We start from the raw sequence: 11,429 nt of genomic DNA on the forward strand, positions 1-11,429 counted from the left end.
AGGGGTACACATCCATGGGAAGCGAGCATAAGGTATGCAAGCTTCAGAGATCAATTTATGGTCTAAAACAAGCATCAAGAAGTTGGAACCAGAAATTTGATGAAACAATTAAAGACTTTGGTTTCATCAAGAACCCGGAGGAACCTTGCGTGTACAAGAAAGTAGTTAAGGATGCGGTGACATTCTTAGTACTTTATGTTGATGACATCCTACTCATTGGGAATGATGTAGGGATGTTGCAGTCAACAAAGATATGGTTATCAGGTAGATTTTCGATGAAGGATTTGGGTGAGGCATCCTACATTCTTGGGATACAGATCTATAGGGATAGATCTAAGAGAATGATAGGACTCACTCAATCAACCTACATCGATACCATATTGAAACGGTTTTCAATGGATGGGTCCAAGAGAGGACATCTACCCATGTGTCATGGAGTTTCTCTATCCAAGTCTATGTGTCCCAAGACTGATGCAGAGATAGAGAATATGACACATGTACCATATGCGTCAGCTATAGGTAGTATCATGTATGGGATGATATCTACCAGACCGGATGTAGCATTTGCTCTGAGTGTCACGAGCAGATATCAGTCTAATCCTGGTCAGATGCATTGGAAAGCCGTGAAGGACATTCTTAAGTACTTGCGAAGGACTAAGAATATGTTCATGGTTTATGGAGGACGAGAACTCAAACTGGAAGGCTATACCGACTCTAGCTTCCAAAGTGATGTGGATGACTCGAAGTCAACCTCTGGATTTGTGTTCATGCTCAATGGCGGTGCTGTCTCTTGGAAGAGTTCCAAGCAGGACACCACAGCGGATTCCACCACTGAGGCTGAATACATTGCAGCATCAGCTGCTGCTAAAGAGGCCGTTTGGATGAGGAATTTCGTCCAAGAGTTGGGCGTCATTCCTGAATTTGTTGGTCCAGTCCCGGTGTACTGCGACAACACGGGTGCCGTTGCTCAAGCAAAGGAACCAAGGTCTCATCAAAGATCCAAACACGTACTGAGGAAATACCACATAATCCGGGAGATTGTGGAAAGAGGAGACATCAGTGTCGAACGAGTGGCCTCTGCAGACAATATCGCTGATCCACTTACTAAGCCTTTGCCAGGACCATTGTTTGACAAACATCGCGAAGCAATGGGTCTACGTAGTATGACTAGTTGGCTATAGGGCAAGTGGGAGATTGTAAGAGTGGGTGCCCAGTGAGCCAACTGTGTGGCTATGGGCTTTGTTGACTCTTTGTATAAACAATCTTTTGTTTAATATTATTTACACTTTTATGGCAATGACTTTATATTACTTCATATTGTTATATTGTGATATACTATTGTTGTTTTGATAAAGACCTTGAATATACTATAGTGTATGTAAGATGTGGTAGAACATGGAGATGTCTATCATGAAATACATCTTATAGTCACTGTATATTCTAAAACCGTTCCTAGTCGATTGAGCCGTCCGATAATAAGGATAAGGGTCGCTCGAGTTTGAGACTAGCATTTGCGATGCGGAGTACCACGTTTCATTGGTAGGGAACATGGAGATGTTCGAAGCATGCAAATGGATATTCATAGGATGAATAGTCGAACTACCCTATCCGGACTTTCCAAGTGGTTATCACTTATCGAGTGGATAAAGTCCGCGGTTTTGGTTGTACACCATTAGTCCTTACGACTTGAAACATCATGGAGACTCTATATGCTAGTACTGTGCTTTGACTCGTTTACCGACTCTGAGGGGGTCATCAGGTGTCGAGATTGGGTACAGTTACGACACATATAGGAGTCAATGCATTGTTGTCAAGGATTCACCACATACTTGCGAGTGTGGATATCCTATGCGATCTGAGGAGATATTAGTGTGACAAATCTCTGGCCAGAGTACTTGATGTGATTTAAGAAATGGTTTCTTAGTAGCACATGCGATGTCACTAATTTGATCTTCAAGATGCATTGCATAGTTATCGAATCTTGAGCGACTCTCGATATACCAATGGTTGTTGATTCGATCGGGATATTTGGATGAAGGGACCGTACTGTACGTTAACCAAAATCTACTGGTTCTTGTAGGCACTATCAGTGATACCTAGGGAATCATGGGGCGATGTTGCTAGGCGCTTTACCATGATTCGTTGGGCAAGTCGGAAAGTGTTGTTCCGAGTCACAAGGAGTTGTGAGCCCACGGCTAGCTGTATCCCTGAACCATTGAGGGTCACACAGTGTAATGGAGTTTTAATCCCCGTTGAGATAGTTAAATTTAAAGAGTTAAATTTAATGAACTAAGGAGTTGGACTTCTTAAATAAGAGTAAGGGAGTAGGATTTCCTAAAATGACATAGGGATGGACATTTTTGGAAACCACTGAATTCGGATTCAGGAAAATTTATTTTGACTTTAAAACGTGCAGAAATGGTTTTTGTGCACATTGGTGAAATCGTTTCATCAATCGGAGTCACGATGAATTTTATATTAATTTCTGAACGAGTGGGCTTTGCTTGTCGGGCCCCAGCTTATGACTAATGGGCCCTAAGGTGTTAGTGGCCTGCATTATAAATAAGTTATTTCAGTACAGAAATTACACACGATAGCTCATAATTTTGAGAGAAAAAAAATCGAAACCCTAGCCCCTCTCTCAAGCTTGGCCGTCGCCCCCCTCCCTCTCTGTCTGAGAAATTCCGGTCTGTGATTTTGAATCGCAGTAAGGAATAACGAATCAAATTCGTGTATTCTCTTCGCAGAAAACTTCTGATAGATTTTCTAGTGCAATCTATCAGAGGGATTAAACCTCTGTTCGTGGACCTGATTGAAGGCGTTCATCGGTTCCAGGGAGAGACAACAAGAGCAGAATTGTTCTGTTGGTGTCCATTAATCTCGTTGCGAGATTTGAGGTAAAATTTATTTAATTGTTATTTAAATTTTACACACACGTAATTCAATCGATGAACGGTTGATACCCATACCATGGAAACGTTCCATGAAAAATTTTTAAACTTCCGCTGCACCGGGTATCAATCGTAATTGGTCTGGGAACTCGCCAGTTTTCCAACAAATTTTACCTATCAATATTAAAAGATTGATTTATGGCTCCAACCAAGTTGTGAACAACTTAGCTCTTGAAATAGTAGACACTATCTACAAGCTTCCAAGAGCACACCTTGCTCAAATGGATTCAAGCCTTCAAGAATACACCTTATTCGAAATAGCTCCTCCTTCGAATTAGGTCCACGACTAGTACTCGAACTAGATCCACTCTAAATATGCACTAAAATATTTAGAGCTTTTCCATTGAAATGTTTCTTGCCATATATACATGACCCTTGAACTTAATATTTAATTATTTATTAAACTCAAACTCATTTAAATTTAATCAATTAATTAAATCCAACTTTGAACTCATTCAAGCCCACTAATAAAATTAAAACGACCCTAACCTCTACTTTAATAAATTAAATGAGAAAAAGAAAATTTCGGGATGTTATTAATATTATAATAGAATTATTATAGAAAATTTTACAAAAAGTTCGCCATGACCTAACTGTAAATATCTATTCCGACCTGTCTCAACACAGCAGTTAAAACTATAAAGAAAGACTCCCCAGAGATAGAAACGTAACACGACAACATAAACACCAGAAAGAGCATAATCCCAACTACAAGGGGATAAAAGCGGATAACATGTTTACATGTCAAGTAATAAAACAGGGAATCTCATCCTACTAAAACAGCTGGAAAATAAACAAGTGTAAATAATTCTTTATTATAGAAAACTCAATGCTGAAAAGAAAAAGGGAAGCAACGGTCATGGGTGTGCTCCGCCGAATGCCGTCAACCTTGGTGATCCTGCCCCTCAGTCACTAGGTAATCATACTCACCTGCACCAAGCAGATGTAGTGAGCCTAACGACTCAACAAGAACATGGGGTGAAATAACGAATAATAAATATACATGCACACACAATTAAAAATATCATATACTGAAAATACATTGTCTTTTCCTAACTGAATCTCTAGCAAAAAGGAGTGCTTGAAAACATTGCATGCATGAGTGAATCTAACTGACTGAAACTAAACTCGTACTGAAAGTGCATAGCAAGATTGAACATATGGACTGAAGAGACTGAACTAGGAAATAATGAACTGAACTGAGAAACAAAATTGTAAACTGATAAACTGAATTGTAAACTGATAAACTGATAAACTGAATTGTAAACTGATAAACTGATAACTGAACTGTAAAATGATGACTGAACTGTAAACTGAACTGTAAACTGATAAACTGAACTGTAAACTTAGATCATTGATTGTAACCGTGTGTTTTGATCGATCAATGGCTTCAGTATATTATGCCGGCAAGACGCCAAGATTTCTCCCGACGCGACATTGCCCCTTATAACTGATTTTGTAGGGGTTCCGAGATTTCTCCCGGCTGCACACTACACGTCGATTTGGTAGGGGTTCCGGGATGTCTCCCGGCCGCACACTACCCGTCGTTTGGCAAGTGAGTTGAGGCATCCCCTAACCGACATTGCCCGTCTTGGCACAATCAACTTTTCTTGTTCAAAATATTTTATTTCTTGACTTGACTCGAAGACTTGGACTGGATTCAAGAAAATGACCTTCTTTACAAATTTTTACTCGATACTCAAATGAATGAAGTAAGATGGTTGACATGGATGGTGATTTCGATGGCAAACCAAAGCTAAGAATCTAGACTTACTTTTAGGCACTTAGGAAGTATCCCAAAGAATCAACTTGCAAAACTTATAACTTATGCAAACCTTAGTCAAAACAATTTCCAATAAAAATCACGGCTCCCAAGTACTCTATACTCCATTAGGAAGTCATCCTCGAGGTACAATTCCTATCCAATAATTCTTTGACAATAATGTTTTCCGGCAGCAACACTTAACACTAAAAATCCAAGCACCTTAACCTCCATTAGCCTAGAACTCGACCAAAACTTAACCGACTTAGTTCCCGCTTAATACGACATTTCCCAAATCCTAAGCTATTCCTCGAACTCATTCTTTAAGCCAAAACACAAGCATATCACTGATTTACTCGGCCCTAATTGGACAATCCCTAATTCTTTGGCAAAATCTGCTCTTAAGCTCACTTCCCTTCTCCAAAGTTTAACCCTAGAACACCCATGATCCCGGTCCTTAACTTAGGACCTAGACTACTTCCTAGTCCAGCATAACCCTGGAGACCGACCCTCTTCAAAAGCCAACAACCCAGCCGAGACCAGTCCTCTGTTCTTAAGTCGCTAGCCAACCCGAGAAGCCCCTGTCCTAAGCATGTCCGAGCTCGAAACCGCCCTGCCCCAAGCCCATTTCCCAGCTCAAAATAGCCCTGCTCTCAAGCCATTACTCTAGCTCGTGAAAGCCCTGCCCCAACCTCCAGAACTCGATTCTTACAACCTCTAACCAACAGCCTTTTGCCTCGATTTTTACCAGCCAACTCACACAACTTGGGTGCTACCATGTGAGCTACTTTCTCACCCATGGTAGCCCTATATCACCATCCAATCAACAAACCAAGACTAGAATCAACATGCACTCAAACTCGAAACAAGACTCATGTCAGGGCTGAAGCAACAAAATGAATCGCAAAAGCCCAATACATTGGGAATTCGAAAATAAGGCAGAAGCACACAGTCATCAAACATCTATCCTCAACACATATCCAACTCAAGAAAACAACATTAATAGATCATAAGCGTGTATTTAATTCCAAGGGAACCTGAAATGGACTTGAACCGCTAAAAGAAGGAAAACAGAACATCGAACAACCCTTAATAAATCAGAAATCGATCATGCTCCCAAGGTCCAGAAATTACGAAAAGAAAATAAGAAGACAAACACACAATCGTATTAATCTACTTGGTGGCCAAATAAACCCATAAATCTTGCCTTAATCACGAAAAATCAGAAAAGGAAGGGAAATGGGGAGCTCGGCGAGCAGGAACGGGGAAGGCGGAGCTCAAGAAGCTCGTCCGGCATTGAGCCTCATCGGGAAACGATGGGGCTGCTGCGGTGGGCGTCGACTGAAGAAAATGGGAGAGGAACCTGGTGCGGCCGATCGAGAGTGAGAGCAAGAGAAATGGAGTGAAGCCTGATCCGCGAGGGCTTGGTGAAGGGGATTTAATAATGGGCCGAGGTATTGGGCTAGGGAAGGCAGATTAATGGGCCGGAATAATGGGCTAGGAGATTATCTTTAGGCCGGATTAATACATAAGTTTAAGCCGGTAGAAATATAATACATAAAACATAATATACAGTACTTTATATGGCGCGAGTAAAAGTATTAGGCCCAGATTTTGCAAATACTCAAATTCGGAAATTCAAGAATTAAATGCTCAAATTCTATTTACCGGGTTTGAAAATGCTAATCTTCAATACTTAACATTTTGATGTCACGGCGACAATTAAAATATTTAAATTATAAATCGAGTTATTAAAATAACTTAAAAAAACATGACGAACAATTAAAAGTCATTCAAATAACTACACAAGCGAAAATAAAAACCTTTAAAATGTTTGGATAGTTAAAAAAGATTTAAATAAATAGGCTAGATATTTAAAATAATTTAAAGCGACTAACCGCTAAATTTAAGTTATTTAAAATAAATAAATTGGACAATCAAAGTAATTAAATAAATAATTTTAATAGTTAAAATCATTTAAATAACTATCCACTAAGCTCAAGTAATTTTAAATAAGTAAACAGAATAGTTAAAATAATTTAAATAAATAAACTATATAATTAACATCATATAAATAAGCAGGCTTAAACATTTAAAAATCCTTAAAACAAATAAGTAGTATTATAAAATAATTTAGAACAATTAAATTGCACAAGAAAAATTATTTGGATAATTAATTAATATTTTATCAGCACATAATTCCAATATGAAATATAATTCAAATAAGGAATATAAATCAAATAAACTTAAAAATAATAATCTTAATATTTATTAAATTAAATGCATGCGATTTAATAGATTAGATTTTTGGTGCTATAATTCCTTCACCCCTTAAATAGAATTTCGTCCTCGAAATTCAAGGCTTACTAACTAGGTTCGAATAGCTTAGATCAAAACAACACTAAATTTTCTTACCTTGCACCCACAAGAGTTGACGCAAATCAGCTTTTGATGCGCACTCGGATGCATAGGGATACTTATATCATCGAATATCTGACTGACTCTTACTGCAACGTATAACCACGATTCTAATTTATTCTCAAGTGAAGGTATCCTAGGAGAAATTTCTAATCACTGTACCAATGTGATAACAAAAGTTTTAATTTGCCACTTAAAAAAACTCCTATAATATCAGATATTTTCCGTTAGTTAAACATCTTTAAGTCTTGGTCACAACTTCAAGCAATAAGGGTATGTGTAACAGATAAAAAATTTATGTCGATCTTATTCATAATTCAAAAGATTTCTAACCTCGAAGCTATGCTTAATGTCTATTTACCAATTAAGCCTAACAAATATAATATAGAATCGAGCTCTTAAGAAATTCACAAGTTCTCAGAATACTTAGCAACTAAACACTAAACTTTTCTAAATAGGATAGCTAAGGGACTATACAATTCTACCTCGAAGACCTCGAGATATGAGATGGATCTGACACAAACTTCCACCACCCTGACTCATGAGACCGATCATGTATCACTCACAACTCTGCGCCATACCCAAATGATAAAACAAATTGCCCATCTCCTCAAAAATAGCATACGGGCCGTCAAACGAGTTAATCTACCTTTATACCCAAATCAATAGTATTACTGAACGATAATACCTTCAAGAACAATTTAATAAACATTTTGAATTTCCAAAGGCCTACGCCTCTCATTAGCAGTGCTTTGCTTAATGATCTTGAACTATGATCATCCCCTACTTAGTTACTACAGCTCGCAACGCTTCTGAGGATGATTAAAATTTCCTCAAGCAACGACTCTAGTTCAGCTAACCTCCAATTGGAACAAATGACTCTCCTCGACTCAGGATTGATTGACCAATTCATGTAAGTAAATCTAATCTAATCCTTGATAAGAAAATATAACCATAAAATGTTGTTTGGTTCCAAGATATTATCCAATAATATAAAGAATCCAAATAGCAACTAAACCGATCTCAATCATTTGTTTCCCATTTTATATTTTCGTCTCTTAGGCATTGTTGGTTCTACCAAAAGTTCAATTCTTAGTTAAAGATTCCCAACAAATTTATCCACATTTATCTATCTCAAACGCAACGACTAAGTATTCCACATTTACTATTGAAGCCAAAGAATATCTTGAGCTATTAACTGTTTTTGTAATTAGGTTGTCCCTAAGTACCAAATAATTCTGACATATCACCTGAGGACATATCACCAACCTCTAGCTCAACTCGAATCATATCTGAAAAATTCAAAATTTCCCAAATTAATATATGGTACAACCTGAATTCATAATTCTAGAACTTGGTATACAATTGGACACCTCGAAAAGTTTGTAATCCGACTGTAAATGTTTCTAATTGTTTTCTCCAGTACCTTAGCATTTCATCGGCAAGTAAATCTATAGCTTATCCAGAGAACTCCCTAAATATTCCATTCAATTAATTCACTAACTCGCAGTATTCTCGCTAGAACTAAATATAATTAGTAGTCATCATTCTCCATAACACAACGATAACTTAGGATTTTATCTAGTACTAATACTAAATTCTAACAGTCTAAACACCTACTACGCGGTTACAATCCAAATCCCTACATAAGAAATCGAAATGATAATTAAAATTATGATCCACCCATATTCTCATCATGATGGGTCATGAAAGTAAACAAAAATACAAGTAATGCTGCTTAATATGAAATGAAATAATGCAAGAATTACAAACAAACGAGCTGAAAATAAAAATCTAGATAAGTGAAAACAACTCACTCACAATTCAATTATAGGGGTGAATGAATAATACTGGAGGCTCCATGAATAATGATTATGAGCCAACAAGATACAAATATCGTTTTCATTCATGCATGAGTAATAAAATCATGATCAAACAATCAAAACACAATTAAGGCAGTCACTGTGACTTCAGTCGAGAGAAGTTCACACAAGTCAATGATTAGAGGAAAACTACGGTCTCAAGGTAAAAACATATGTCACCCACACAACATAAGGAGATTACCAAAAAAAAAAAGACAAAGTGAATCTTACTCACATCAACATGTGGCTCTAGAAAGGAAAGAAAATAATTCAAGATGTGTGAAACATTAACAAGATTTTACTAAGAAGTTCGATCAATGCCAAAATAGCTGAATAAAACGTTGACTAATGTCATACGAATTTATAAATGAACAAAGGATGTGCAAAGAAATTTCGGATACCCAAAAGTATATGATGCAATAGATACAAGCACAATTGAAGAATAAGGAAATAATGATCGGAATAATAGTTCACGAAATTAAAAGGCTCATAGTTACCGACTCACCATTCCCCAAAATCATATTTGCCCAAATAACAGAAGAAAACTCAAACTATCCATAATAATATAAAACCAAGTTCATATCCTAAGTCTGCACACGAGTTTCGATCCATAAACTTAACGGACCAAAACATATGCCTTATCAATTTCTAAACAATCCATGCACTTAGTTGTATCCGACTAAAATCCAATATGAGAAAATAACTTACAATACTAACACACAGTTAATACATCCTAATACGCAAGTTTAATATTTTTCATCAAACTCCTACAATCTCATAAAAAATTATTAACGCTACCTAATAACTCAAGTAACTTCCATTTACCGCTTAAAACGGAAAGGAATATTGGTACACCAATTCCGGTTAACTTGAAGCCGCATGCTATAAAAATAAACATTTTAATGGTACACTTTAAACTACTAAAATAAATTTTTAAACAAAATAAACACTGAGTTACACATTTAAATAAATTAAGCATTTAGTTTTGAAAATATTTTTAAATAAAAGGATGACATCAAAACATTTAAATTAATAACTCAAATGCGCTTAACATACAAAATTTCTTAAAACTTAAAGACTTTGAGGCGAGATCCCCTAGATTTCATCAACCGACAGTAGGCACAACCCAAAGCAGGACCGTTTCTCTGATACCAACTGAAACGACCCTAACCTCTACTTTAATTAAATAAATGAGAAAAAGAAAATTTCGGGATATTATTAATATTATAATAGAATTAATATAGAAAATTTTACAAAAATTTTGCCATGACCTAACTGTAAATATCTATTCCGACCTGTCTAAACACAACAGTTCAAACTATAAAGAAAGACTCCCCAGAGATAGAAACGTAACACGATAACATAAAAACCTGAAAGAGCATAATCCCAGCTACAAGAGGAGAAAAACGGATAACATGTTTACATGTCAAGTAATAAAGCAGGGAATCTCATCCTGCTAAAACAACTGGAAAATAAACAAGTGTAAATAATTCTTTATTATAGACAACTCAATGCTGAAAAGAAAAAGGGAAGCGACGGTCATGGGTGTGCTCCGCCGAATGCCGTCAACCCTGGTGATCCTGCCCCTCAATCACTGGGTAATCATACTCACCTGCACCAAGCAGATGTAGTAAGACTAATGACTCAACAAGAATATGAGGTGAAAAAACGAATAATAAATATACATGCACACACAATTAAAAATATCATATACTGAAAATATATTTGTCTTTTCCTAACTGAATCTCTAGCAAAAAGGAGTGCTTGAAAATATTATATGCATGACTGAATCTAACTGACTGAAACTAAACTCGTACTGAAAGTGCATAGCAAGATTGAACATATGGACTGAAGAGACTGAACTAGGAAATAATGAACTAAACTGAGAAACAAAATTGTAAACTGATAAACTGAATGGTAAACTGATAAACTGATAACTGAACTGTAAAATGATGACTGAACTGTAAACTGATAAACTGACTGTAAACTGATAAACTGATAACTGAATTGTAAACTGATAACTGAACTGTAAACTGATAAAATGAACTGTAAACTTAGATCATTGATTGTAACCCTGTGTTTTGATCGATCAATGACTGCAGTATACTATGCCGGCAAGACGCCGATATTTCTCCCAACACGACATTGCCCCTTATAACTGATTTGGTAGGGGTTACGAGATTTCTCCCGGCCACACACTACTCATAGATTTTGTAGGGGTTCCGGGATGTCTCCCGGCCGCACACTACCCGTAGTTTGGCAAGTGAGTTGAGGCATCCCCCAACCGACATTGCCCGTCTTGGCACAATCAACTTCCTTGTTCAAAATATTTTCTTTCTTGACTTGACTCGAAGACTTGGACTGGATTCAAGAAAATGACCTTCTTTACAAATTTTTACTCGATACTCAAATGAATGAAGTAAGATGGTTGACATG

At 36.9% G+C, this 11,429-nt stretch overlaps 1 long non-coding RNA gene across 1 annotated transcript; it reads right to left on the bottom strand.

Annotated features, from left to right (window-relative positions):
* Window positions 1–3,611: 3,611 nt before the first annotated feature.
* LOC140884675 (uncharacterized) lies at window positions 3,612–6,115 on the bottom strand. Its single transcript, XR_012150697.1, has 2 exons — window positions 5,921–6,115; window positions 3,612–3,881 (listed from the first exon to the last, which is right to left on the bottom strand). It is a non-coding gene; the product is annotated as an uncharacterized lncRNA (long non-coding RNA).
* Between the last annotated feature and the right edge of the window lie 5,314 nt (window positions 6,116–11,429).

This window comes from Henckelia pumila, chromosome 2, assembly GCF_033568475.1.
Source record: "Henckelia pumila isolate YLH828 chromosome 2, ASM3356847v2, whole genome shotgun sequence".
Lineage (NCBI taxonomy): Eukaryota > Viridiplantae > Streptophyta > Magnoliopsida > Lamiales > Gesneriaceae > Henckelia > Henckelia pumila.